Consider the following 25174-nt stretch of genomic DNA (forward strand, 5'->3'; position numbering starts at 1 on the left):
GACAGAAGGGAAGTGGAATCGAAGGTGTGCGATTTCGCTGGGCGAACGAACTCACCTTGCCGGTGAACACCTGCGACCGGCTAAGCTTCCACCCTATTCCCTCGATCCGGGACGATTTAACAACGAACGAGACCGCGTGACGTCACAGTGTGCGAGTGCGTGAATTAACAAAAATAAATGAAAGAGTATACATGGGAACACTTCCGGAATGCGTCGGGTTGAACGAATGTGAGAACTACCGAGAACCACTGGTGCGTGTGAAAAGAAGAAAAAAAAAATAAAGAAAAAGTAATAAATAAACGTTCTGAGAAGACGAAAACACTGCTGCTGCGTTGGGACGACGAATGAAAAGAAGAAGAAGATGATGAATAATCAGAGAGAGAGAGAGACGACGAATGACGAATGAGAAAGAAGCGTGCGAAGAGTACAGTGAGTTTGCCTTAACATAATTTAACGGATACCAGTCACCAGAGGATTACAATAGGTAAGACGATATTAAAGCGCGATCTAGTCTGAAGCCGTGCCTCGTACGTTCACGGCCGTCGAATTAATGAATAGAATTATGTATACACACGTACATAGAATACATACATCAGTACACATATACATATATACTTACATGCATGGGTACACACATAAATACGTACAGAAGTACATACATAAATAGATACATACATACACGAATACATAGATATTGGGGGTTGAGAAAACTGTTTTAATATCGATCAAAATAATCGAGCAAAATAAGACTTTTCTACTTGGATTGCAACCAGCTGCAGCGAAATAGAAATTTTCGGTTGAGAAGCAAAAATAGTAACCATGTTCGATGCAGATACCATTTGGAAATTTTGCTGGTTTTCAACTGGGTAATTCGGAATAAAAAATTATTGTCAGATCAGTTTCAAGCCTCGATGCAATATACGAACACATTCGCAAACAGACGTGCTATGGTGAATATGTTACACAGAAGCAGTCACACGGATACAGTAAATAGCGTATTTATTTAATCCTCCGAGGAACACAGGTTTCTATGGTATTTTAGTAGCGGAACTTGCGACACCTATTTCGAGAGGAACCGGTGTCGCTAATTTTCTATTCAAGTGTATTATTAACGATAGAGATCGACCGAGCTCCGATCAGCCGAGCCTCTTCCGAAGATCCATCGTCTGGATCCCATCTCAACCGAGAGAATTCAACATTTATTTACTGCTGGAACTGCCAAAGTGTTTAATTTATTCAATTAATCGAGAATGTGATTCATTAAAAGTTGAAATCGTAATGATCTGTCTATGGGGAATTTAGCCTGAAACAAACAAGAACACTCCTCCACGTAAATTCGAAAAATCATTTATCAAAACTCCAGCAAGTTCCGTCACAAATTCCCGCGAAAGACTGTTTTCTTAACGAATAGAATAAATCGACTTTCCCGACAGTTCCAGCATCAATAAATGAATACAGGGATTATCTTGGAAGTTCAAGTCACAGAGGAATTCACAATGGTACATGGGATTGTCAGGTTCGTGATAGATCGCTAAAGAAGCCGGCGCGGCGGATCGGATCAGATCGATTTGCATCGCAAACGTCCGAGTCGCAAGCTCCGAGAGAATATCGGGTCGACGACGCGAGCCAAAGCAGGGGAATGTACAATGAATGCGGGAATTTTTTCACAGAGAAATTCGCGGAGAAAAGGTATCCGCGGAATAGATAGACCGGAGATCGTAAAAATCAGTCCCGCGAGGATTCGAACCGCTTTCAAGTTACTCTACTGCGAGGAAACCTCGTTTCCCTGTACAATGGGTCGCGGAGCTGTGCAAAGTATTGGCCCACTAAATTTTATGGGGCTTTGTGTCATCGTTTTATACCGGGGAAATAGCGCACCGATGTGCTCTCCGGATATTTTACTAACTTATTTCACAAAGAAAAATCGTACGATGTATTTATTTCTCGATTTTTTCATGGAAGAGTTGTGGGGAATAGAAAATCTTGTGTTTCGATCGCGAAGCAGCCACAATCGAATTGTTCGAAATGGAATTCATTTATATTCCGCAACGAATTTGTCTTACAACACAATATTTTGTTCAGAAAAAATATACTGAGACATTGTCGGGCGCGCGAATTTTAGACAATTTTTGTATTGCTTGCAAAGATTGTTCGAAAACTATTCTGTACAAGATAGAAAAAAAACTCATTTTACTTTGTTCTAAGAGTGTTATTGTGCAAGCTATCAGGGACGTAAATGTTTTATTAGCTTCACAGATTAGAATTCATTTATATTCTGCAACGAATTTATCTTAGAACACAATATTTTGTTAAGAAAAGACGTACTGAGACATTTTACTTTGTTCTAACAGGGACATAAATGTTTCATTAGCTTCGTATGTGTCAATTTCAATGACTCGATGACTCAGTGATTCAACAATTAAACGATACAACGTATTCGTAATATGTAATTATAATCGTTGGAGTAATTAAACAATGATTCCGCACAACTGTGATCGGTGAAAGATCCTCGAAATGGATCTAGACAATGGCTCGATCGTCGTCGACCCGATCGCCAGCTATGCGACGATTTCGGGCGCGTTTGTTGTTTGTTAAAGATCGTTAGGTAGCCCGAAGGAGCATAACGATTAATTACGAGATTAATTACCGCGGCTCGCAAAAACCTATAACACAAATGGCGGCCTTCGCTCGAACGTCTAGGTTCTCTCGTTGGTGTTCACTGCCTTTGATCGAGGGTCGCTTATCGAATGCGACGCGTTCAGGATACAATGTCGACAAAGTCGTCGGGAAGAATTGCGACACGAGCGATTACTCGTCAGAAAACCTGTGTTGTTATTGGACTGCGAATCTTCATGCATTCATAATTTACAAAAATTTTCAAAAAATCCTGGAGTATGAAATTCGATAGAATTTAGTACGATTTTGATTTATTTCAGCTCTACGAAGGCTACTATCACTCAGAATAATATTTTGTTTGATTTCCCCTTCTCTTAAAATTCCTCTAGAAATTAATATAATCCTCTAGAGTTAATAGGAATAAAAACTGCAAATTGCATAAACATCCGCAGTCTAATTTTCACCCTTAAAACAACGTGCTCCGGCCGCTCTAGATCTGAATTTCCATTCGCAAGAAAAAACGCTAATCAACCAATAAATGTACATTATTTTTTGCAATTTGTTGAACGTACCAAATATTGAATATTTGAATATATTATACATTGAATGCACTGTTGAATCTTGGCAAGTTCAATCATAAATATAGAGAAACTAATTAGAAGTTGCAATCTCATTTTTTCTTTTTCTGTGAAATGATTGTTGGAAGACTATGGAGAACTATAGAGGATATCTTCAGCGGCCGAGACTATATCTAGCCTGACTACAGCAAAACGTGACAATGAGAGAACTAAACGAGAATCATCGCGAATCGATATTCGAAGTCATGCTCTTACTCTCTCTCTTTGCCTGTGCGAAATGTTCTCACAGTGAGAGCACAACCACTGTTCAAGGCATCTTGGGAAGATTATCCTGGATTCCAGGCTTTGCTGCGCGGTCAAAGATGTTGTTGACTTTGCGGAGACCGCAATGACACTGCTCAGATTGCTGGGGTGGGGGTTACTGGGAGGGGTGAAATGTCTTCGCGAACGCACGGAGGATTTCGCGACTTTGATGGATTTGCTCTCGACTTCGTTTCCTACATCGACAAGAACAGTGTAAAAATCTGAAGATTATAGATCGATGACTACACAATGAAGCATAGAGACTTGATCATAATTTTGCGAATTTCTAACAACAGCATAAAAATCTGAAGATTATAGATCGATGACTGCACAATGAAGCGTAGAGTTCATAATAATTTTGCTAATTTTGATGATTACACAATGAAGTGTAGAGAGTTGATAATAATGTTACTAATTTTGATGATTCATTTTTATGATTACACAATGAAGCATAGAGACTTGATAATAATTTTGTGAATTTCTAACAACAGCATAAAAACCTGAAGATTACAGATCGATGACTACACAATGAAGCATAGAGACTTGATCATAATTTTGCGAATTTCTAACAACAGCATAAAAATCTGAAGATTATAGATCGATGACTGCACAATGAAGTGTAGAGAGTTGATAATAATTTTCTAATTTTGATGATTACACAATGAAGTGTAGAGAGTTGATAATAATGTTACTAATTTTGATGATTAATTTTTATGATTACACAATGAAGCGTAGAGACTTGATAATAATTTTGTGAATTTCTAACAACAGCATAAAAACCTGAAGATTACAGATCGATGACTGCACAATGAAGTGTAGAGAGTTGATAATAATTTTCTAATTTTGATGATTACACAATGAAGTGTAGAGAGTTGATAATAATTTTGCGAATTTCTAACAACAGTGTAATATCTTAAACTCGAGAACAGCAACATTTCAGAACAACATCAAATTTTCAGGATTAATAGTAACGTAATCAAATATTCAAGATCAAAATTAGTATTACAGATCCATAATGATGCAATGAAATTGTTAAGATAACATTTTAAAGATTGAGGACAGCAGGAGAAAATATGCAAGATTAATAACAACAGAACACAATCATCAGAATTGGGAGAAACATAAAATTTTTATTTAATTTCACGAATGAGGAACAACAATCGAAAATTCTTTCTGAAGATCCGTGAACGAAAAGCGTCAAAATTCAAAGAAAGGAAGGATGAAAGGAGACAGATGCGAAGAGGATGTAACATGACTTTCAGCTGAAAGTGTCCCGAACGATGTTAGGTCTGTTCTAAGCTTCCTGGATCTAGTTTCGGTGTAAAAAGGATGTGGCATTCCTTTGTGTCCGTCACGTGGCGACCGAAACAAAATCGATTCTAGTCGAGGAATTCCGTTTCGTTCGTTCGTGCTCGTCAACTTTTATTCTTTCACTTTTTCTCTCACCCGTTCTGTTTCCATTTTCTCTCAGATTTTTTTCTTTTATTCTCTCTTGCCCATTGTTTCCTTTCCTTTGGTCTACATATTTTTCTGTTTTATGCCATCTTCATTCGTTTTGTCTTTTCATCAAAGAAACTTGTTTAACTGTATTTATTATATTGTATGTTATGGTCGCTTAAAGTTGAGCATTTTTGACAGGTAAGGGCGCCGCCATATTGGTTTGTAGTGCCAGTCGCACGCCGCTTACTGAGTTGATTAGGATTAGATCGAGGGGTCGAGAGCGGAAGGGCGGCGACGCAATATGGCGACGCCCTTACCTGTCAAAAATGCTCAACTTTAAGCGAGCATAACTCCTCAACTATTGATCCTAGAGGATCGAAACTTAGAACTGCATCCGCGCCAGGTACAAATCTACTGAATTACATACCAAATACATCATAATTTATAGGAGAAAGGTACTAATTTTCAGTCCGGTAAAGTAAAGTTTATCGCCAGAGAAAAGCGTTCCGGAAGGATGTTATTTACAGCTGCTCGCAGCTTCGCCTCATCGTCCTAATCGTAGCGAAGACACGCGCGAGGTACATCGATCTCAAAGAGCGATCTCGCCGTACAGAAATACATAGAACGAAAGACAGAGAATCAGTACGTAGTGAGAGAGCTAGTAGAAAGTCGGTGGATGCCGCGAAGAGGGAATTGAAGTCGAGAGGAAATCCTCGAGGGAGACACGAGAAGGTACATACATACATGTGTACGGGTACCGTATTTCACGGGGAACGAATCAATCGCGCGCGACCTCCAGAATCGTTTGCAGGCAGGCGAAACGAACGGGAAGGAAAGAAAATAAATGAAAAGAGAGCAAAAGAAGGAAAGGAGAAGGGGAGAAGAAGGATAGAAGGAATAACTGCGGGTCACTCGCGTGATACCCAAAGCGAGAAACGACTGGACAGGAGTCCTCCGGATGTCCGAATGTCGTGGGATGTCCCGGGACGTCGGCTACCAGAACCCGCCATCCGGATTTCCGGTTCAGACGCCCGTCTACCCCCTTTGTGAGACTCCAACGTCGAACTGACCCGAATCATTCGCCTCGAAAACCTCTTGCTCCTTTTTTCTCATCTCGTACTCGGTTAGGTTTCATTCTTGTCCCGAAGGAGTCCGAGATCTTCATCTCCTTTCATGGATCTTTCTTTTTTCGACGTTTTCCTCGATGGGCTGCCTCCTCTCGTTTGGATTTAACTTTTGAGCAGTCGTGTCGACGGTTTTAATTCGTGCTCGTTCTTTCTTGGACAATTTTTAATTCTCGCTTTCAATTTTTATGTTTTCCTCGGCAATGTTTTCTTGTTTTGTATTGTTTCGGGCTTGTATGTTTACCGAAATAGCTTTCAGCCTCTCGTGTACTTTAATCGACAGCTTTTTTAATTCGCGTACAGTTCATTGGACACTTTTCGATCTTCTATGCTTTTTATTCGGGAGTTTCTCATTCGCCTACGGTTAATTGGACAGGTTTTAATCGCGTGTACATTGTATTCGGCAGTTTTTAATTTCCGCACACTTGATCCGACGGTTTTCAATTTCCCCGTAGGCTGTCGGATATTTTCCCATTTTTCGATACAATTTATGCCACGGACTTCGATACGTTTCAATCGCCGCATCAAGATATTCCAATGAAAATATAAGAAAATGTTTTCCAGAATGTCGCACGACAAAATAACAGAAACAGTATATTAAATAGACATACAGGGTTTCTCGGCTGAAGGAGGCCAGCTAAATATCTCCTTTATTTTTAATGACAGAAAGAATATTTATGGCATACAGTAAAATCGCGTTTACTGTCCAACAGCCTGTGTTCTGCACTGGACAGTGATCGCGTACCCGATCGCGGACAGTACACGCGACTTTGCTGTAATTTAGACGGTATCGAAGAATTTATCGGGAAAACTTATATTTTTTTATTCCATCTTATAGCGGATGAAAAAATACATTCGAATATGCTTAAGTCGTTAACAAGATGGAATAAAAAAAAATAAGGTTTCCGGATAAAAAATAACTATGATCTTGAAAAAACTATGAAAAAATAACCGGACAAAAAAATTGTTCTTCTATGATATTCTTTCATCAAAATTATGCCAAAAATATATTTTTGTGCCATTAAAAATAAAGGAGATATTTAGGTGGCCTTAGCTGAGACACCCTGTATAATACAATGAAACAGATACTACAAAACGCAAAATTCGCAGAGCGAACCTTGGCCACAATAAATAACAACTCAAACTGGCCATTTATTCCCGACACAATGGCGTATACAAATCTCGATTCAAAGACGCAAACCAATCCATCGGAAGATCCATCAATCGCTCCAGATCGGAGCATCGATGACAAACGTCGCGGCATACACAGCTCACAAAAGAAAGCGAATTTTCCGCATAAAAGAATCCCCCGAGTCTATAGCAGCGATCCTCCGGGAAATTAACGTGGATCCATCAATCCGTCGGAGAAAAGAAAAACCGGTGAATCATCTCGCAACGTACTCATTTCGTCAAAGATAAATTGGAACCGTGAGGAAAAAATATTAATTCCAATAAGAACCGTAACAGTGAAATAAGTCTTCCGTGAAGAGTTCATTTTGAAGACAGTTGAAAGTTGTTTCCACCTATTTCGAGAGATGACTATTTTGTGAATTAATCCGATCTATTTTATGGTAACAGCCCACTGCGCGTCGCGCTAATTAAACGGAGTCGGTTCCCCTTTGATCCGGCACGCGTGGGAGGTGCATTTAATTAGCGTGGATGCGCGCAAAAATTCGGCGACCGAAATCAAAGGGAAATGGAGCGAGATATCGGGGACACACGCCGTGCAAACTGCCTGCAAACGATGCGATCGGTAGATACCATCCTCCGTGGTCGGTTTTTCGAAATAGCGGGTGCAGAAATCAGTTTGACCACCAGTATGAAACAAAGATTAATATGCCCACGTGTTCTTTAAAATGGTCTACGATAAAATAGAATTTCATTTCAATCGAAATAACCGTGTCCATAATTACATTCCTCGTTTCGAGATATTTCAACGAAGAGAATATTAACACTAAATGAATTCCGTATAATTTTACACAATATCGTAAAAGTTACATCGAATTCATTTAGTTTCAAATAATGTAATAAGTAATTTTTTAAAATTTTGACACAATTCATTATGGGCACAATTAACAGCATAAATGTTTAGCGAATTTTTGGTAGACTGCGGATTTTATGCATTCGTGCAATTTAAAACAGTCTGGACACGTCGATGTATTATGTTATTATCTTTAATTTATGAAGATCCTTAGAAGGAAAAAGAAATGTTGATCTGTCTTCTGGTTCTCGCAATTGATCCAAACTATTTTTACCTTGCAAGAAGATCCGCAGTCTAGTAATTGGAGTCGAGTGGAGGTTTATTGTGAATTATAGTGTACTGTGCAGAGTCGAGAGGATTGGTTGTGGGATTATAGGGAATTTGATTGCTTGATTGTGTGTGTGTGTGAACTGTAGGATTATTATTTATTTCTGTTTACGATCGGTTAATGCTACGGCTTGATTGATATAATAACGTTTCTTGTTTATTCGTTCGTTAAATCGCTGTATTGGTGATTATTTAGAGCCATGATTTATGTCTATTAATTTAATTCATTTATTAGATTTCATAAATTATGGAATAAATTTTTTATTATTTTTAATGTGTTAAATTATAGATGTAATGATTGTATCAGTAATGGATATGCTGATCTAATTATTTTTAATTTTAAATTATAGGTGTAACGATTGTATCAGTAATGGATATGCCGATCTAATTATTTTACATTTTAAATTATAGGTGTAACAATTGTATCAGTAATGGATATGCCGATCTAATTATTTTAAATTTTAAATTATAGGTGTAACGATTGTATTCGTAATGAATATGCTGATTGTTCTGGTCAGTTCGTAGGAAATTGCTCGTGCCAATGTTCCGGTAACCAATCATGGCAGCAGTTTATTCGATAACCACCTTCCCATCTCTGCACAGTACAACGTTCGTAATAGATGCCCTCCCCACTTCAATTACTCGAAAGTTCTAGTCTACACATGGCCAACAGAATCGAAGTGGACAGTTATTACGACGACAAATGGTATCTGGGGGGTCTCTCCTCGAAAAACAGACTATAACAGTAGGGAAAAGGTAATGTAAAAGGAGGGAATGGATGGGAAAAGCAGTGGAATCATCGGGGAGACGACGACGTCGCTGTGACGCCAGCCGAACATCACTGAAAGCTACAGTCGGTCGCAAAAGTTCTGTTACAGCTACCAAATTTTGGATACTTGCAACAGAAAGAACTTCAACTCGTAAATATTCACTTATGCAAGAGCTCAATTCACTTGAAATTCGTTTTCGACTTGTTTACAAAATTAAATGTAAATATACTAACAAGAGAAACATAGGGTAAGGTTGCTCAAGTCGTACCACTTGAATTTTTAACGATCTACGGCAACAACAGCGCATACAACAGCAACCAAATATACATCTGAGTCAACCAAGTTGCTTTACGTATTATTGTCTGCTATACCCTATATACATCGAAAAGAATACTACAATTATAACTGCGGATCTTAGAGACTTGTATCTTCGTTCAATAATTTGATTTATTTGCCCATTTTTATTGAAAAACCACGTAAAAGTCCGCAGTCTAACGATAACAAATCTATTTTATTTTATTCTTATTAACAAGTATAATCTCCAGAGTCCATCCAACTTGAACTAACATTAAGATCGTAATGTTATTAATTTGTTCTGTGTTTCGATTAAAATTTATATTCTCTGTGTCAAGCATTCAGAGTTCGTGTGGCACGTGCAAACTTTTCCGACGGACAGTACACCCATACGTATGTATTTATAAATCGGAGCGAAAAGAAGTGTATGCATAGTGTACGTACACACACACGACATAGATATTTTAATAAGAGAATCGTTCAAAAAGAGATTTACTGTATACATATATATATATCTTATACACACACACACGAATACATATATATATGTATAATGTACTAATAGTAGGACGTATATAGACGACACTCAATAGCAAAGCGTTGAAGTGATAAAAACCGTAAATGGGATCCGAAACGTTGCCGAGTTCCCGTGGTTCGTCGCTAGCCGAACGATCGTCGTCCTGATCGACAAGAGATCGATGAAGATCGATGAAGATCGATGAAATCAACGCAATACCTCGTAGAACCGACGCGATCCAAAGCTCAGAGCTTCCTTTTCATGAAAAAGAGAAAACAAAACGGACCGCTTCGGACAGCATAGTCCAAGAATGATACGTTCTGCTACCGAGTACCTGATTCCATTCATCGAAATGCAATCTGCAACGCGGCCCTCCAGTGCATCGAACGCGCTACATCGATGCACGTGATCGTTCCTCGATCGCGATCCTGCTGATCGTTTTTTCGCTTGATTATCGACCTGTTCACCGGCTGAACCAATTCATTTGCATTCGATTTCTGCTGGATTCCGGGTATATAAAAACCACACTCTTTATGGAAAAACTATTAGTTTATTAACCCTTTGCACTCCGAGCTATTTTAACTCGAAAATTAAACATTTGTTTCGTTTTAGAATATTCCCTATGATTTTTGAAATTTTATGGATATGAAATTGGTATAAGTACCTCATATAATATCTAAATGTGTAGTAATTGATTAGATACCAATATATTCAATAATATAAACAATATTTTGAATAATGCAGCAGCAATTTTTAGTGGCGCCTCAGAGTCGCCATTGGAGTGTTAAGGGTTAAAGGACCCGCATTATATAAAATAAAAATGGTACTTACTAATTTTTTCGAAAGTGGGGAACATGTAAATTCTATATTTCTAAATTTTAATTGTTATTCTTATATTTTCTAATTTTTCAAATTTGAGTGGGGCAATTGTTTTCCAATTTGGCTTCTAGAGCTCTCACCTATGGGTCAAAATGGACCCGAGCACCGCCGTCCAAGAGTGGAGTTCCTATAAAAATTACCACAGTGTATTTCTCGATTTTCGGCTGAATTGGTCTCATTTCTAATAAAAGTACAGTAGGACCTCGGTTAACCGGCTTGATCGGGAGACAAACAGCCCGGATAAATTAAGAGCCCGATGGATAAATAATCGAGACCCGAGGAGATAATTAAAATGTATAATACATTATATTCCAAAACAAATTTTTTATCTTCAAAAATTTATTTCCCTTTATAATATAATCATATTTAATCGAGGTCCTACTGAATTACTCCAAGGATTCCTAAATGGAGACTCAGAATGTCCGAATAACTAAAATTTCCTCTAAAAATTACGAAGCCGAGTATTCTGAAGTGTAGTTGAATTCACGGATTGATCTAATCCCCAGAAGAATCGTCTACACGTCTCCATCAATTCCTAAAATATTGTAACATCCCGATTTCACTCGTGCAACAACTCGCTCGTCAAAACTCATCCGGTTAGCAGGTCGCAGCCCCTGAATCGCGTCGGTTCTCAATCCACGTCGTTGCGCAGACGTCAATCAATCCCAATCAACTGGCAAACATGCTTCGCAAAACTAGCGGAATGGAAAACCAGATAAACCAAAGAGAGAGAAGAAAATTTGTCGAATCGCGATCCACGACGATCGGTATGTCCAGCGGCGTAATCGCCGGGAATCTCTGGGAGCGGACGATCTCTCTTCTTCGTGCATTTACTCCACTTACTGTTGATCCGGCCGTGCGCGTCCTTTCAATTCCGCCGAGGCGCGAGTTTCGCGAGAAAAACAAGCGTGGCCGATGCCAGCCGATCTGAACCGAGCCAAGAGACGAACCAGTTCGAACTGCACCGAATGCGATTGAGTCGAGAGACGAACGGAACCGATCAGAACCGAACCGGTCCGAGGCAGTGGAGAGATACAATAAATATTCTATGGACGCAAGAAGGTGCTACACGTTGGATGCAAAAAAATATCCCCTCCGCTGCGGGGCAACGCCGCAGGAGCCACGAAGCTCGAGCTGCCTCGGTCCAATGTCGCCAGAATCGACCAAAACTGGTCGATTTTTCCTCTCCTCCTTTTCCCCTTCCACTAACCCATTCCAACACCATGAGCATACTCCAACACCCCACTAAAACTGGTCACGTATTAATCTGGTAATCAGAGAGGGGGTAAACTGTACTCCCCTCGATTTCCTCGATCTGGCGACATTGGATCCCGGGTCGGGTATATCGGTGTGAACCACTACTAATCCAACAGTAAAAACAAACAAGTTTCATTAATTGCGCGAAGCGGTCTCATTGGTACGCTATTTTCTGCGCGGTCTCTATTTACCCGCGCTGTCCTTTCCTACGTTCGGCTCGGTCTTTGAAGCACAAAAGATAGTGTCTCTCTACAAACTATGCAACGAACCTCCCCGAGGCCCTTGCGTCCATCGAATATTTACTGTATTGCACAACATTTCTCGCGCATGCGCGTCTAAAACAGTAACGTATCTATATAATGATCAGTAGCACGTTATAACTAGTTGGGACCTTGGGCACAGTAGAATTTCAGGGCCCCCAATCCCGACTAAATAACTTTATGAGAAAAACGTACAATTTGGATCTTGGTTTGTGTTCGGGGCCCCCTTTTGCTTGGGGCCCCGAATTTGCTCAACTTGAGCATAGGGCAACTTGCCCATAGGGTAACGCGCCACTGATAATGATGAGGAGGTAGTGGAGCCCTGGGCCAGTTATATTGGCGGGAAAGGACCGATATTTTACGGGGCATTCAAGGTACCCCATTTTATCGATAATTTTACTTTACTGAGGTTAAAATCGCCGCACATGCGCGAGGAATCTTGCAAAATATCTCGGCGAACGCTCGTTTTATTTCGCTTGGCGTCGCGTCCCTCGTCGGTTTTTCCCATCTCCCTGTCCCTTGCCTTCTCGATGTGTATTCCCATCTCTATGTGCATCTATACACGCGTATATGTCTGTGCGCGAGAGACCGAGCGAATTTTCGCTCGACCAACGCCCCTCGCGCGAGAATCGAAACAAACGAGTTCGATTTTCCCTTTCGTTCCGTTTCGTTCTCTTTCTCTCTTTTCACGCTTTCCTTTCACGTTTTCACGTCTCTCTGTTTTCCTTTCTACCCCTTTCGCTCCACCGCTGCTCCCCCGTTTCGAATAGAGATTCCACACACGCCTAACAGCCCGTGGGAAAATATTTTCACTCGCTAGAATTAAGAACTGCAGCCGCGAATCGATGGAACGCTCCACTCTCCTGTTTGCTCTGCACGTTCGTTGCAGAAAGATTCTTTGATGTTCCATTCGAGAAAATCGTTCGAGCTTGTTTTTACTGTGTGACGGTCGCCGGTGACGGATCGAATTCTGATTCGATGAAGCATTCGAGGGTCGTGGAAATCATCGATGCCCTTAGAAGAACTTCCTGTTCGTATGGATCTTTTTGAAAATTCACTGGGACGCACCGTGTGTACAAAATCATCGAAAATAGAAACTAAATTGAATATTATTTCTTCGCTTAATGATTATAATTACACTGCGGATCTTTATGCAATATAAACATTTTCTTCGTTAACTACAACACACAGAAACTATACAAACATTTTTGTATATAATTTTAACAAATTAAAAATAACATATATTCTTAACTTGTCTTAATGTTTTTACTGTTTAAATTACATCCGCCTATTATTGTCATAAATGCATAAAATCCGCAGTCTAATTATAATAGAGGAGAAATCATATTGGGTTGGAACGAAAGTTCGTAGCGTTTCCAAAGTAAAATTCAAAGATAAAATTAGGATATTTAGACATAGTTTTTGTTAAATAACATATTTTCTATTCGCTTCTACTTTTCTCTATTATTTTTTGCCATTTTTTAGGTGACTTACCGTGTTATTTAATAAATCTATGAAAACGCTACGAACTTTCGTTCCAATCCAATGTAATATGTTATTGACATCTTCAGTTTCGGAAATTTTCCAGCAATTTTGAATTTCATATGCCAAGTTTAATATACCACCAATTAATGTAAACAAATTCACGAAGAACATTTTGGTACCTTTTTTAAAACTCGAATCAAAGTTGGTAAATGTTGAACATAAATAATTAGGACAAATTGCAATTATTTCAACAAAATTTTTTTGGAAGGTCTTGTAATATTAAACACACCGCGTAAAACTCAAATTAAAAAACCTTACGAGGGACTCATGTTTGAAAAAATGCACGGAATTCAACAGTAATGTCCTTCTGAATTTCGACAGTAATTCAGCCTCAATTTGAATAATAAATTTATTCAGTTAAAATCGAGGGTAGTTTTAGAAACTACATTTTGTTATGAACATTTACACTTTGATTGTCCGACTTTTTTCCATTGGACGAGACACTGTCACTCTTCAGGACTATACCATCCGATGATGGACGCTAACCAACGTTACACTGCTATCAGATCAGCACCACGATCTTGTTAAATAACTGTAATGGTTTTAACGAGCACGATTTCGCTGATGGGTTCGAAAGATTCGTTTAGCTCGCGCCCATGAGAAAAATTCCGAGTATTTACTTGAGGCCAAGGGTCGAGAGTTAATGTTTAAAGTAGTTTGGTTGAAGTGATTAGTGGATAAGGGTGTGCGCCTCTGGTTGCGCGAGAGCCCTACTTATCTCCTAATGGCGCAAGCTAATCGACTAGGTACTTCTGGGATCGCCGGGAAACCCTGAACTACAATTACTGCCGTGGGCTCTATTAAAATTTGAAAAATTCAAGAAGCGGCTGCGCCAATCCCCTGACGAATTAATCAGATGTAGTTCGCTCGACGAGATGAGCTCGTGAATACACACTAATATGTGCATCTACTTCAATTGCAGATGTAATGCCAATAGCTTTGTTTATCAAATGCTTTTATACTTCAAGTTTTTAAGTCAATTTCATCCCTTAATGATTTTTTAAGATTCATCCCTCGCCTGTTTTCGCTGTTGAGAATAATATCAGTGTTGAAAACTAATCAGATATTTGAAAGAATTAATTCGGTGAACGATCTGAACAATCGTTATTGTATGTAGGTAAAAGAGTATTGATTAGACTGCGGAGCTTATTATGTAAAATAAAAATGTTCTGCATTAATTTCGGGCAGCAGGAGTAAAATAAACATTGATTTCATCCCTTAATGATTTTTTATGATTCATCCCTCGCCTGTTTTCGCTGTTGAGAGTAATATCAGTGTTGAAAACTAATCAGATATTTGAAAGAATTATAATTTGGTCTTTTTCGCAGTTTAGTAATGATCAGCCGCAGTCTAGGAATGATTATTCGAAGCAGGAACTCGATTCATTGAGCAAACGATACAGTTTCATGATTAATTAATCCGCTAAATGAGGGCTTGTCTCATCGAGCAAACTGTATACACAATTACTTAGAACTCTGAATGAGAGCACCGATGCGATGGTCATTCATATAATAGAGTAGCAGAGATATACGATTCGATTCACTGAACAAGCTATAGAGTCAGCCGTAGAGGTCTATACACTTGCTGAACGTCGAATGTTTGAAAGGAAAATTTCAAATAAGATTTGTTTATAGAGAATACAAACAGGAACGATTATTAGAACGTTGCATATACAATGAATCAGTTAGTTACTAAATTCTGCGAGCTATAAAATCATTGGAATTTTGTAAATTGAAGAGCTCCATGGTCATTCATATAATAGACATAGTCTATACGCTTGCTAAACCTCGAATATTTGAAAGGAAAATTTCAAGTAAGACTTATTTATAAGAGAATCCAAACAAGAACGATTATTAGAACGGTGCATATCCAATGCATCCATAAATGCAGAAAGCATCGCCGTTTGCCCAGAATCAGTCGATTGCCTAAATTCTGCGAGCTACAAAATCATTGGAATTTTGTAAATTGAAAAGCTCCATACATATTGGCACTCAAAGCTCCTGGGCTCGCCGTCAATCAGCGAAACGGCAGTGCCAACATTCGCATGAGCGCGAGCGTTCCATCGAACCATATAGACTAAATGTAAACGTAGCCAGGTAGAACGGAAACTGCGAAGAGCGTCGTGTTGCCCTTCGATGGAGATTCTGTTTGCCCTAAGGACGTGTTTCCGCGTGGCCAGCCCCTCATCAATCGCTATTCGATCGACATCGAATTGATCCGAGTAGTGTAGAGTCGATCGCGAGCAAGCGAAACACGAGACACGGTATACACAGGGTGTCCAAGAAGTGCTTCCTTGAAACTGGCGATTCCTCAGAACATTTCAAACAACTTTTCCCTTTGCGAAAATCTTCTCCGTGGCTTCGTTAAGGAGTTATTCGCGAAAAACGCCGGACCAATCAGCGGCAGCGTCCGCTGTACCAGTACTGTGATTGGTCCGACGTTTTTCGTGAATAACTCCTTAACGAAGCCACGGAGAAGATTTTCGTAAAGGGAAAAGTTGTTTGAAATTATGTGAGGAATCCTTTTCAAGGATGTACTACGTTTTTGGATCATTCTGTATACTATTTCATTGCTGAGAACACCGATTGCCAAATTCACACTTCAAATTAGCGAGCGCGTCCGACTAGCGAACGTGGATCGATTGCATTCCGTAATTTATATACGTTTTGTATGTTTTCTATGAGCCGTCTCGTAGAACAGTTTAGGGTTTTAGTTTAGGAATTGGCCATTCTAGATCGGTACCGAATTGTTGCACCTTTCGGCTGATGGTTCGCGATGAGAAGACTGCGGATCTTCATGCGAAAGAAACGTTGTCTGCACTGCATAGACATTTATTTCTTTGTTGAATTATTTGAATCAGCTCGAGGCAGTGTGGTGGAATTTTTGGGTTCCTTAAACGTTATCACTACACTGCGGATTTTATGCATTTATGACAAAAATGGGTGAGTGTATTTTTAAACAATGAGGAGATTACGAGAATGTAACAGTATCAATACAATTCTTACAGCTTAATAAAACCACTGAAGAGAGAAACAAATTCCAACCCGGTTCCTATGTCTTGCAATTCACGAAAATAAAAATATGCTGCTTTGTTTTCGGGAAGCAGGAGCAAAATAAAAATTAATTTCATCCCTTAATGACTTTGTTACATTAAAAACAACATCACAAGATTCTTGCAATTCGATTTCTTGCAATTCATGCAAAATAAAAATATTCTGCACCGTTCGTGGGAAGCAGGAGCAAAATAAAAATTAATTTCATCCCTTAATGACTTTGTTAAAAATTAACAAGATTCTTGAATTTTTGTAATCTATTACTGTTTTGTATTTCACCCAACTAGTTTCCTCATAATTACATAAAAATGAAAAGTTTGTGCATCAATTGCAAGACGCAGGAGCTAAATACTTTATGTTCTTCATTAATAATGTTAATGTGGTGAAAATAATATATAATACTCGTAAAGTCTATTTTAATATTTTCACTGTGTTAAATTCCACTTGCTCATTTTTGTTATAAGTGCATAAAATCCGGAGTCCTATTAATTATCAAAGATTTTTGTCGGAAAACCGCAGTCTAACGGCGAGTGTTGCAAGGTGGAAAGGTGCAACTTCGAATTTAGGGTTTCGTTGTTGCGGAGCAGGACGAACCGAACCAATATCAAGGTAGACGCAGAATATCAGTCTCGAAAATTAGAAGACTTTAAGTCGAGTATTTTCCCGACCAAATTCAGTATACTTGCCACTTTACCAAACGAATAATTATTCGTTCTCCCGTTCAGTCTTACCTTTAAGCGTAGTTCAGTTACCTTTTTAAGGACAATCAAACTATCAATTCCGACTAACCAATTACACCTTACGAATTCTATTCTCAGAACTACCACGTCACGGTCCGTTTGGTTATCATTACGATGATTTACCAAAACCAGACAAAAAAAACAAGACAGAAGTGGCAGACTCAACAGAGAAAACTTCGAGATTTCATTTAGAAAGTTCGGTCGAGTTGATTTCAGTGGGAACAAAAGCTAAACAAAGCTCTGCAAACGATCTACCTATACGCACAGCTTGGACCAGCGAAAAAAAAAATACAATGACAAACATTTAAAACGAGTAGCCTGTCATGCGAATAAGTTCAACGTACCTACTACAAAAAGGTCGAGCACGAATTAGTCGAACTGTATACGCGAAACGACCAAATAACGAACGAACAGACGTTAGTGCGAAAAATCTTCGAATCCGGACCAACGAGAACATTCGCGATGAAACAGAAAAAAGGAAAACAATCGAAAATAAAAAAAAAAAAGGTAGGAGAACAAAGAAACGGAGAGGAGCGATTTCTGTTTCGGCGGTTATGTCGGACGATCGTTTTCCCTCGAAGACTAATAAATCGAGCACGGGGCTGGCCACGTTCTTCTGTAAATATTAATCAGCTCGGAGAACGTATCGAGGTTTCTATTCGATTTTACCAAAGGATCCTTCCTATCTATACATATATATATACATACATATATACACCTAAAATACAAATACATACGCGAATTCGCACTTTGTCTCTATTCTCTCTTTCTCGAACTGTGTACACCCACGGTTAACTAATGAATCACGTATCCCTATCTCTAGCACCTAATACCAGCGAAACGTAATACCTACTACTCTCTAACTCTTTGATCTATCGTTCTAGTCCTTTGTCTCGGCAACAAGCCGGCCGAGACTATTTGCACGATACACTCGTAGAAAACGGGGCGGAGACGCGTCGCAGTAAACACGTAGGACCATTCCGAAATTTCGCGCGCAGTCTCCCGCTCGCGAATCGATGCGACGGCGACGGCGTCTGCGAAACGCCCGCGCCCGGCGACCGGTGCGAAACGCGTTCCGATCGGAGTCGCCAGATCAGGGGAGTTTACTCGGATTCAGGGGAAATGCGGTTTACCCTCTCTCTCTACGCCATTATCGAATTAATCTGGCGACTCTCTGATACGCAATCGAAAGAAACCTTTGCCCGGGGAGACTCTGAGACACTCGGAGCCTGGAAATCGGCAGGATACGCAGAAAGAGAGACGGAGGGACGATGTTGCTCTCTCGTGGAGAAAAATTGTCGCTCTCTCGCGGAGATAAGCAATAATAGCGAGGACAGAGTGGTTTTCGAGAGTGACGATTTGTTTCTAGTGGATAGTAGAAACCGCGGTTTTTAACGTGTATTTAATGTATGCACTTGAGTACGTGTCATTTTTAGTACACGTGTATTAGCTTATCCACATTTTAATGCGTATCAATTTTTAGGATACAGTTATAAATTGATAGAAAAATTAATTTGGAAACCAGTCCCATTAAAAACATGTAATCAGCTGGCTCTCTGGTTTGTCAAAGAAGAATCTGTATGTTTTAATGTTCTGATGATAAGAACAACATTCTTAGCTGTTGGAAAACACCATTCCGGAGCAATTACTATTGCTAATATGTTTAGATGTTTCCTTGTCGATTCTACAATTCTCAGATCGTTAAATTTATTGTTCTACCAACAACCACGAAATTTATGAAACCGTAGTCTCGATACGAATGAATATCAGTGTTCTAAAAATTACACAAATTAAAACGAGCATCAATCTGCTATGTTTCAATGTTATGACGATAAGAACAACATTCTTAGCTGTTGGAGAACACCATTCCGAAGCAACTGATATGTATAAATATTTCCTTACCGTCTCTACAATTCGCAGATGTCGAAATTTATTGTTCTACCAACAACCACAGAAATGAAACCATAGTCTCGATACGTAAATGAATATCAGTGTTCTAAAAATTACACAAATTAAAACGAGCATTTACCGTAGTCTCGACACGTAAATGAATACCAGTGTTCTAAAAATGATACAAATTTTAACGAGGATGTATTAATGCACGTGAAATGCCACGCACTAAAGTACATGTATGTAAAAACACGTTCAAAATCACGATCTCCAGTATTAATCATTACACGGATCGAGATCCGGATTCGTTAGCTACACGTGTATTTACGTACACGTGAAACGGGGATCTCGATCCCGAGTGCTGGAGAGCAACGTCTCCCGAAATCAAAGGAAGAAGTTGCCGATTTTCAGAAGTAGCCACCGCAGTGTCCCGAACTGAATTACCCCGAGACCGGCCGGAACAATTATCCTTGGCTGCTTTGTCCATTCCGTGATTCGCGGCGGCGCAGTGGCCAATTGGATTATGAAAGTTTCATCGGACGAAGAGGTGAGTGGGAAGCTCGAAGTAAAGAAGCCGGGTCCGGTCGCCGCGTTTGTTTTTCAGGGACGTCGGCGTCGTCGCCGCGAGACTAAAAGTTTACACTGTAAGATAGAGAACTTTGTAAAGTATAAAATATAGCATATATATATATAGGAAAAGTGTGGGAAGGGACTAGCCCTTCGGAGAAAGGCGCTCAGTCACGCGAAATGGTGAAAAACGAACGAGAGGAGACGAGAACGGATGTTGCACATTGAATCTGAGTTTTGTACCGTGAAGCGAAACATACCACAAGTTCTGCTCGCCAGTAGATAGAATATACACGCGTGTATATATACGTAAAAAAAAAATATATATATATATTGTATTGTTGCGTTATTGCCTAAAGTTAACGATAGGTATTCGTTATCGCGAAGAGAGAAGCCGCGGAGTCGTCTCTCGTCAAGAATTTCCGAATTCGCAAGTTTTTCGCGAGAGATCTTTTCACGGTTCGACTCCCTTCTTCTTCCTCGCCATCAGGAGCGTCTGTCCGGTGATTAGGATGATTGTAGATTACGATATAAATAGTCCTGTTGTAAATAGATGATGAAAATCGCTGATTTTATGATATACCAACGCCCCGTCCGTGAGAAACCTCGCGGAAGCGACGAATCTCGAGCGAACGATTTTTAATCAAGCTAAAGCGAGCCGGAGTAGTTCGAGATTGAAATTGCTGCGCCGGTTTCGAAGAATATTTCCAATCAAGCGAAACTGTTTCGGTGGGAAATTGTTTCGCGGGATTTCTAACGGACGGCGCCGAAAAATTCGTCGTTTCGTTGACCGTTTCTTCGCAGGTCGTTCACAGGCCTCGAATAATTCTCGCTGTTCGATCGATTGCTAAGATCCACGGTGGACACCAGGTCCCGATTAGTCACTAAGGAATTCCGATAGAACGTAAGTCCTAGCCAAGGTAAATCGACGAGTTTCAATGTAACTTCGTTAGAGGAGACACACACACACACACACATACACACACGCGCAGAACGTCGAACGAAGACGATCCAGTGGCGAAAATACTACACCGCAGAAATACGGGAACGCTGTCCGTTGAATACTTCACGGTATTTATTGTTCTTTACACTGTCCCAATTACTAGGCGAATTTCTTTCGCGAACTCTCGAACCAACCTCGAGATGCCTTTGTTCACACCTCGCCTTGCAATTCTGTCGATTATCGTCTCTTTTCATGGTTATAGTCAGTCATCTTCATCGTAATGGAACGGTTGTTCGATTTGTTTGGTCATCGGAAATTGAATGATTTGTGGACGATCTTTACACACTCCCTTCCACAAGTCACCGAACATTTATTCAAATTTGGATGCAGAGGATTTTCTGTTATCAGAAATTAAACATTTCTTCTCCTATTTGGCCAGAAAAAGTGGAAAAAGCGGCTCAAGGTTATAATATTATATATCGTTGGATTCGTCTTAAGATCAGCTACGACATTATGAAATCCAAAATAGATTTTAACATTTAAACAATCAAATCGCCTCAATTTTTTGTAGAAAAAAATCTTTCTCCAACTTTCTTATATTAAAATTTGTAGACGTCTGAATACTGTTCCCACTTTTGTTCGAAACATGTTTTCCTCAAATTATCGAGAACCCATGAAAAAGCGTGGCGATAGTGGAATATTTTAACTGTCGCTTTCAAGCCTTATAACTTGAAAAATATTTAAGGAAAAAATATTTTAGTATCGTGTTTTGGAAATCTCTCAAAACAAGCTACAAGAATATGCAATAAAAAATAGGGAATTCTATTTAAGAAATTGAAGATGACCTTCATGTGATTTTCAAACGACTATTCAAGGTCAAATCAATGACACCATTTTATGTTCCCCTTGAAACCATACAACTGTTGTCTGAAACATTTTTCTCCAAAATACTTCATTTCCGAGATATACGTCTGTTTCACTTTAAATGTCTCACCCGGTATATATTATAAGAACATTTTAAAATTATTACCATTAATTTTCATCCGAGAATACATCAGAAATTTCTTCCTCGGAAACTTCCTAAGAAACATTAGTTTCTTCTACATTCGAAACGCTGCGAAACGCTTAAAACTAAATTAGCTACAACATTTCAATTCGGACATAGTCGGAATCAAATTTTGTTGGCTTATAATCACAAATCTTTACCGAATGTAATCAGACCAAAAAGAGCATTCAGACTCACACAGAACTATACCAAAATCGTCAATAAAGTTTTGTAACCGTAAAAAACTTACAGAATTATTGGTAATGTTCAAATATTAATAACTATACTAATTTAGATGATAACAAAATGAAATCTGTGCGAAAGTGCTCTGTACACCCACCTGAAAAACTTTTGTAATAAAAGAATTTACACAATTTTCCTTAAACCACTTGAAAATCGCCAGTGAACGGACGCTGCTTTAGACACTGTTTAAGAACGCAAACTTAAACTTCACGGGTGTACAAATAGAAAAAACAACATTAAAGCCTTCAGACCTTTAACTATAACGAACAACAAAAATTTTATGACATACGCAAAAATTTAGAAATCGACTTTTTTCCACTTTTTTCCACTCAGACTCACCATTCGGGAGTTAAGGGTTGAAGGACCTATACCCATATTATTAAATAAAAATGGTACTTACTAATTTTTTTGAATGTAGAAAACTTAAATCAGACCAGACCAAAATATCTTACATTTTCCAAATTTTCATTATTATTCTTACATCTTCTAATTTTTAAAATTAAGTGGGGTAATTGTTTTCCAATTTGGCTTCTAGAGCTGTCCATAATGGTCCCATAATTTCTCAATCTCTTTTACCCAACATTCATTCAAATAGTATATGTAAACATTTAATTTTGCTATATCTAATCAAGATAAAACGATCAAATCAAGCTGGTAGCTTGTATTCTTTGATTACCATTTTGTCCAGCAATTCATGAACGGTAGTGTACTTAAATAAACATTGTAGAACATGTTCTAGAATAATGTTGTTATAAAAATATTCTAACAAGTCTGTCTCTAAATATATTTTGTGTTTCCTTAAGCTATTTTATGTCTCTACGAAGTCTGTCTCTAATAATTCACTTTTATTGCACATTGTTTATATTGTGCTCTCGTCGCTTCAATTTTAGAAGTCAGTCTAGCGGTGTCTGGTCAAAGTTTTCTGTTCTATGGAAGATAATGGTGAAACAATGGGACGAGATTGACAATTGTAAGGCAAGGTGTTCGCTTCTCCGTGTACCTCGTGCGCCCGAAAACGTTTCCGTTTCTCGGTCCGGCCCGCATTTCGATACACGTCACGCACGAACTTCCGTTATCAGCGACATTCGCGCCATACAACGAAACGCGATTACGTTTTACGTTGCGCCGGTGTGAAAGCGTTCGCACGATACTCCCTGTATCGCTCGCATCACCGGGAAACACTGTTTAACTAACCCAGAGACAGCCCGGCCCGGGAAGGTCGAGAATTATCAACTGATCGGCTTATCTTGCCGGTCTTATCGATACCGATAACACTACTCGACGATGCACTTTGACTCAGTGATGATGCGACCAGACTATACGATCTACAACAGGGGTGGGCGTGGTAGGGCCCCTCAAACTCTTGCTTTCCCTACCAACTTCCCTTCTGTGACTGCGGATTTTTTATTTTAAATTGATTGAATAAATTGATTTAATATTTTGATTAACAGAAGTTAGGAATATCAACATACAGAGTGAACCACCTGTACCACCTGTCCGATCGAAAATGTTTTTATCAGGTATAGCATGGTTTTGATTTTTATTTTTTGTAAAAAAAATTATATAAAAGCAATTTTTTTTATGTTATGATATTTACCGAATTCGCCGTGAAATCCTCTAACAAATAGGCGTGGAAAAATTATAGCATTTGCAAAAAAAAGTTGTAGGTGACCTTGAAAATTCATGAAAAAAAAGAGTTTTCGAAAAATTTGAACTGTTAATAACAGAGTAACCTCTATTGCCTATGTATTTGATTGTTTTGTTAACGAAATTTTTAGCATCGTGTTTGAGACAGTTTTTTGAGAAAGATGTAAGATCTGGTTCGCGAGATGCCTAGCCATGTGCAAAGATCATTTGGGTCTTCCGATTCGTTCAAGCTCGATCACGCGAGAGTATATCGATCTTCCTGGACCGTTCTTCTTTCTGCGGACCGACAAAGCTTTATCTTCCGTCTTCTATGTATAATTCCTATTGTACAGGAGAGCGTGGGTGGACCCCGTTGGGGTTCCCCCTAAAATCGTTGTAAGACGTTAAGCCGTTTTATGCCTATGCTCATTATTATTGGCATTATTACGCGGTCCGTTGGTCGTTCGTTAACTTCGAACCGCTTCGATCCGAAAGAGAGAGAGAGAATAAACGAAAGAACAGCTTCCCTGTTCGACTACGAAAAGAAGGGACGAAAGAATTCGAACAGCTAGCGGATGACCAATGGACAAGCGACACGTGTTAATTGTTGATGTACGATCTCGTTGAGAACCCCTAAAAATCTAGAGCCGAGGGAAGCTCCTGGCGAGAGCGATGATTCGATAACAATGATTTGGCGGCCGCTTGCCACCGACGCAACGGAACGGAGAACTCAGGAAAATATATACACATCGTTGATGCGTGTGTATGATCGGAGCAGAGAGTCCACGATCAAAATGTAAAAGATATTTTAACAGGTTCCATTGCTCCGTGAACCGTTTCTCAATCGTTTCTAGAGGTTCCTCCGAGGACGTTGCTCGGTCGCAGGAGGCCGCGTGTGCCAGTGAGAAACGTAACGAGCGACCGACCGTAAGAATCAATTCGTTGTAATTGAGTCGAAAGTGCAAAATATACAGACAATTAAATGTTATTACACCGGCGAGCTTTTTATTGCAAACCACTGCCTCGTTCCCGGAGTCCTGGATAATGCCTTTGGCGAAAGCCCTACCCTTTCCCGATGGAAGCCCTAGCTGGAGTTTTGGGTCTCCTGTCGAAAGCTCTACCTCGATCTCCCAGTACATTTACAGGATTCAGCTAGAAAATGGAATTCTTAACGAC

The 25174-nt window shown here is 39.4% G+C and overlaps 1 protein-coding gene and 1 long non-coding RNA gene across 5 annotated transcripts in view; one reads left to right on the forward strand and one right to left on the reverse strand.

Moving 5' to 3' along the window:
* The window catches only part of Calx (sodium/calcium exchanger 3), a 225698-nt gene extending 200700 nt beyond the window's left edge, over positions 1 to 24998 (forward strand). For 3 of the 4 annotated variants that reach the window (XM_076427238.1, XM_076427240.1, XM_076427241.1), the window contains one exon: positions 1 to 24998. The gene's annotated coding sequence lies outside the window, so the exon portion shown is untranslated. The other variant, XM_076427239.1, reaches the window with a different exon arrangement.
* The window catches only part of LOC143210456 (uncharacterized), a 53585-nt gene that overhangs the window by 2093 nt on the left and 26318 nt on the right, over positions 1 to 25174 (reverse strand). The gene's annotated exons all lie outside the window — the stretch shown is intronic.

This window comes from Lasioglossum baleicum, chromosome 7, assembly GCF_051020765.1.
Source record: "Lasioglossum baleicum chromosome 7, iyLasBale1, whole genome shotgun sequence".
Lineage (NCBI taxonomy): Eukaryota > Metazoa > Arthropoda > Insecta > Hymenoptera > Halictidae > Lasioglossum > Lasioglossum baleicum.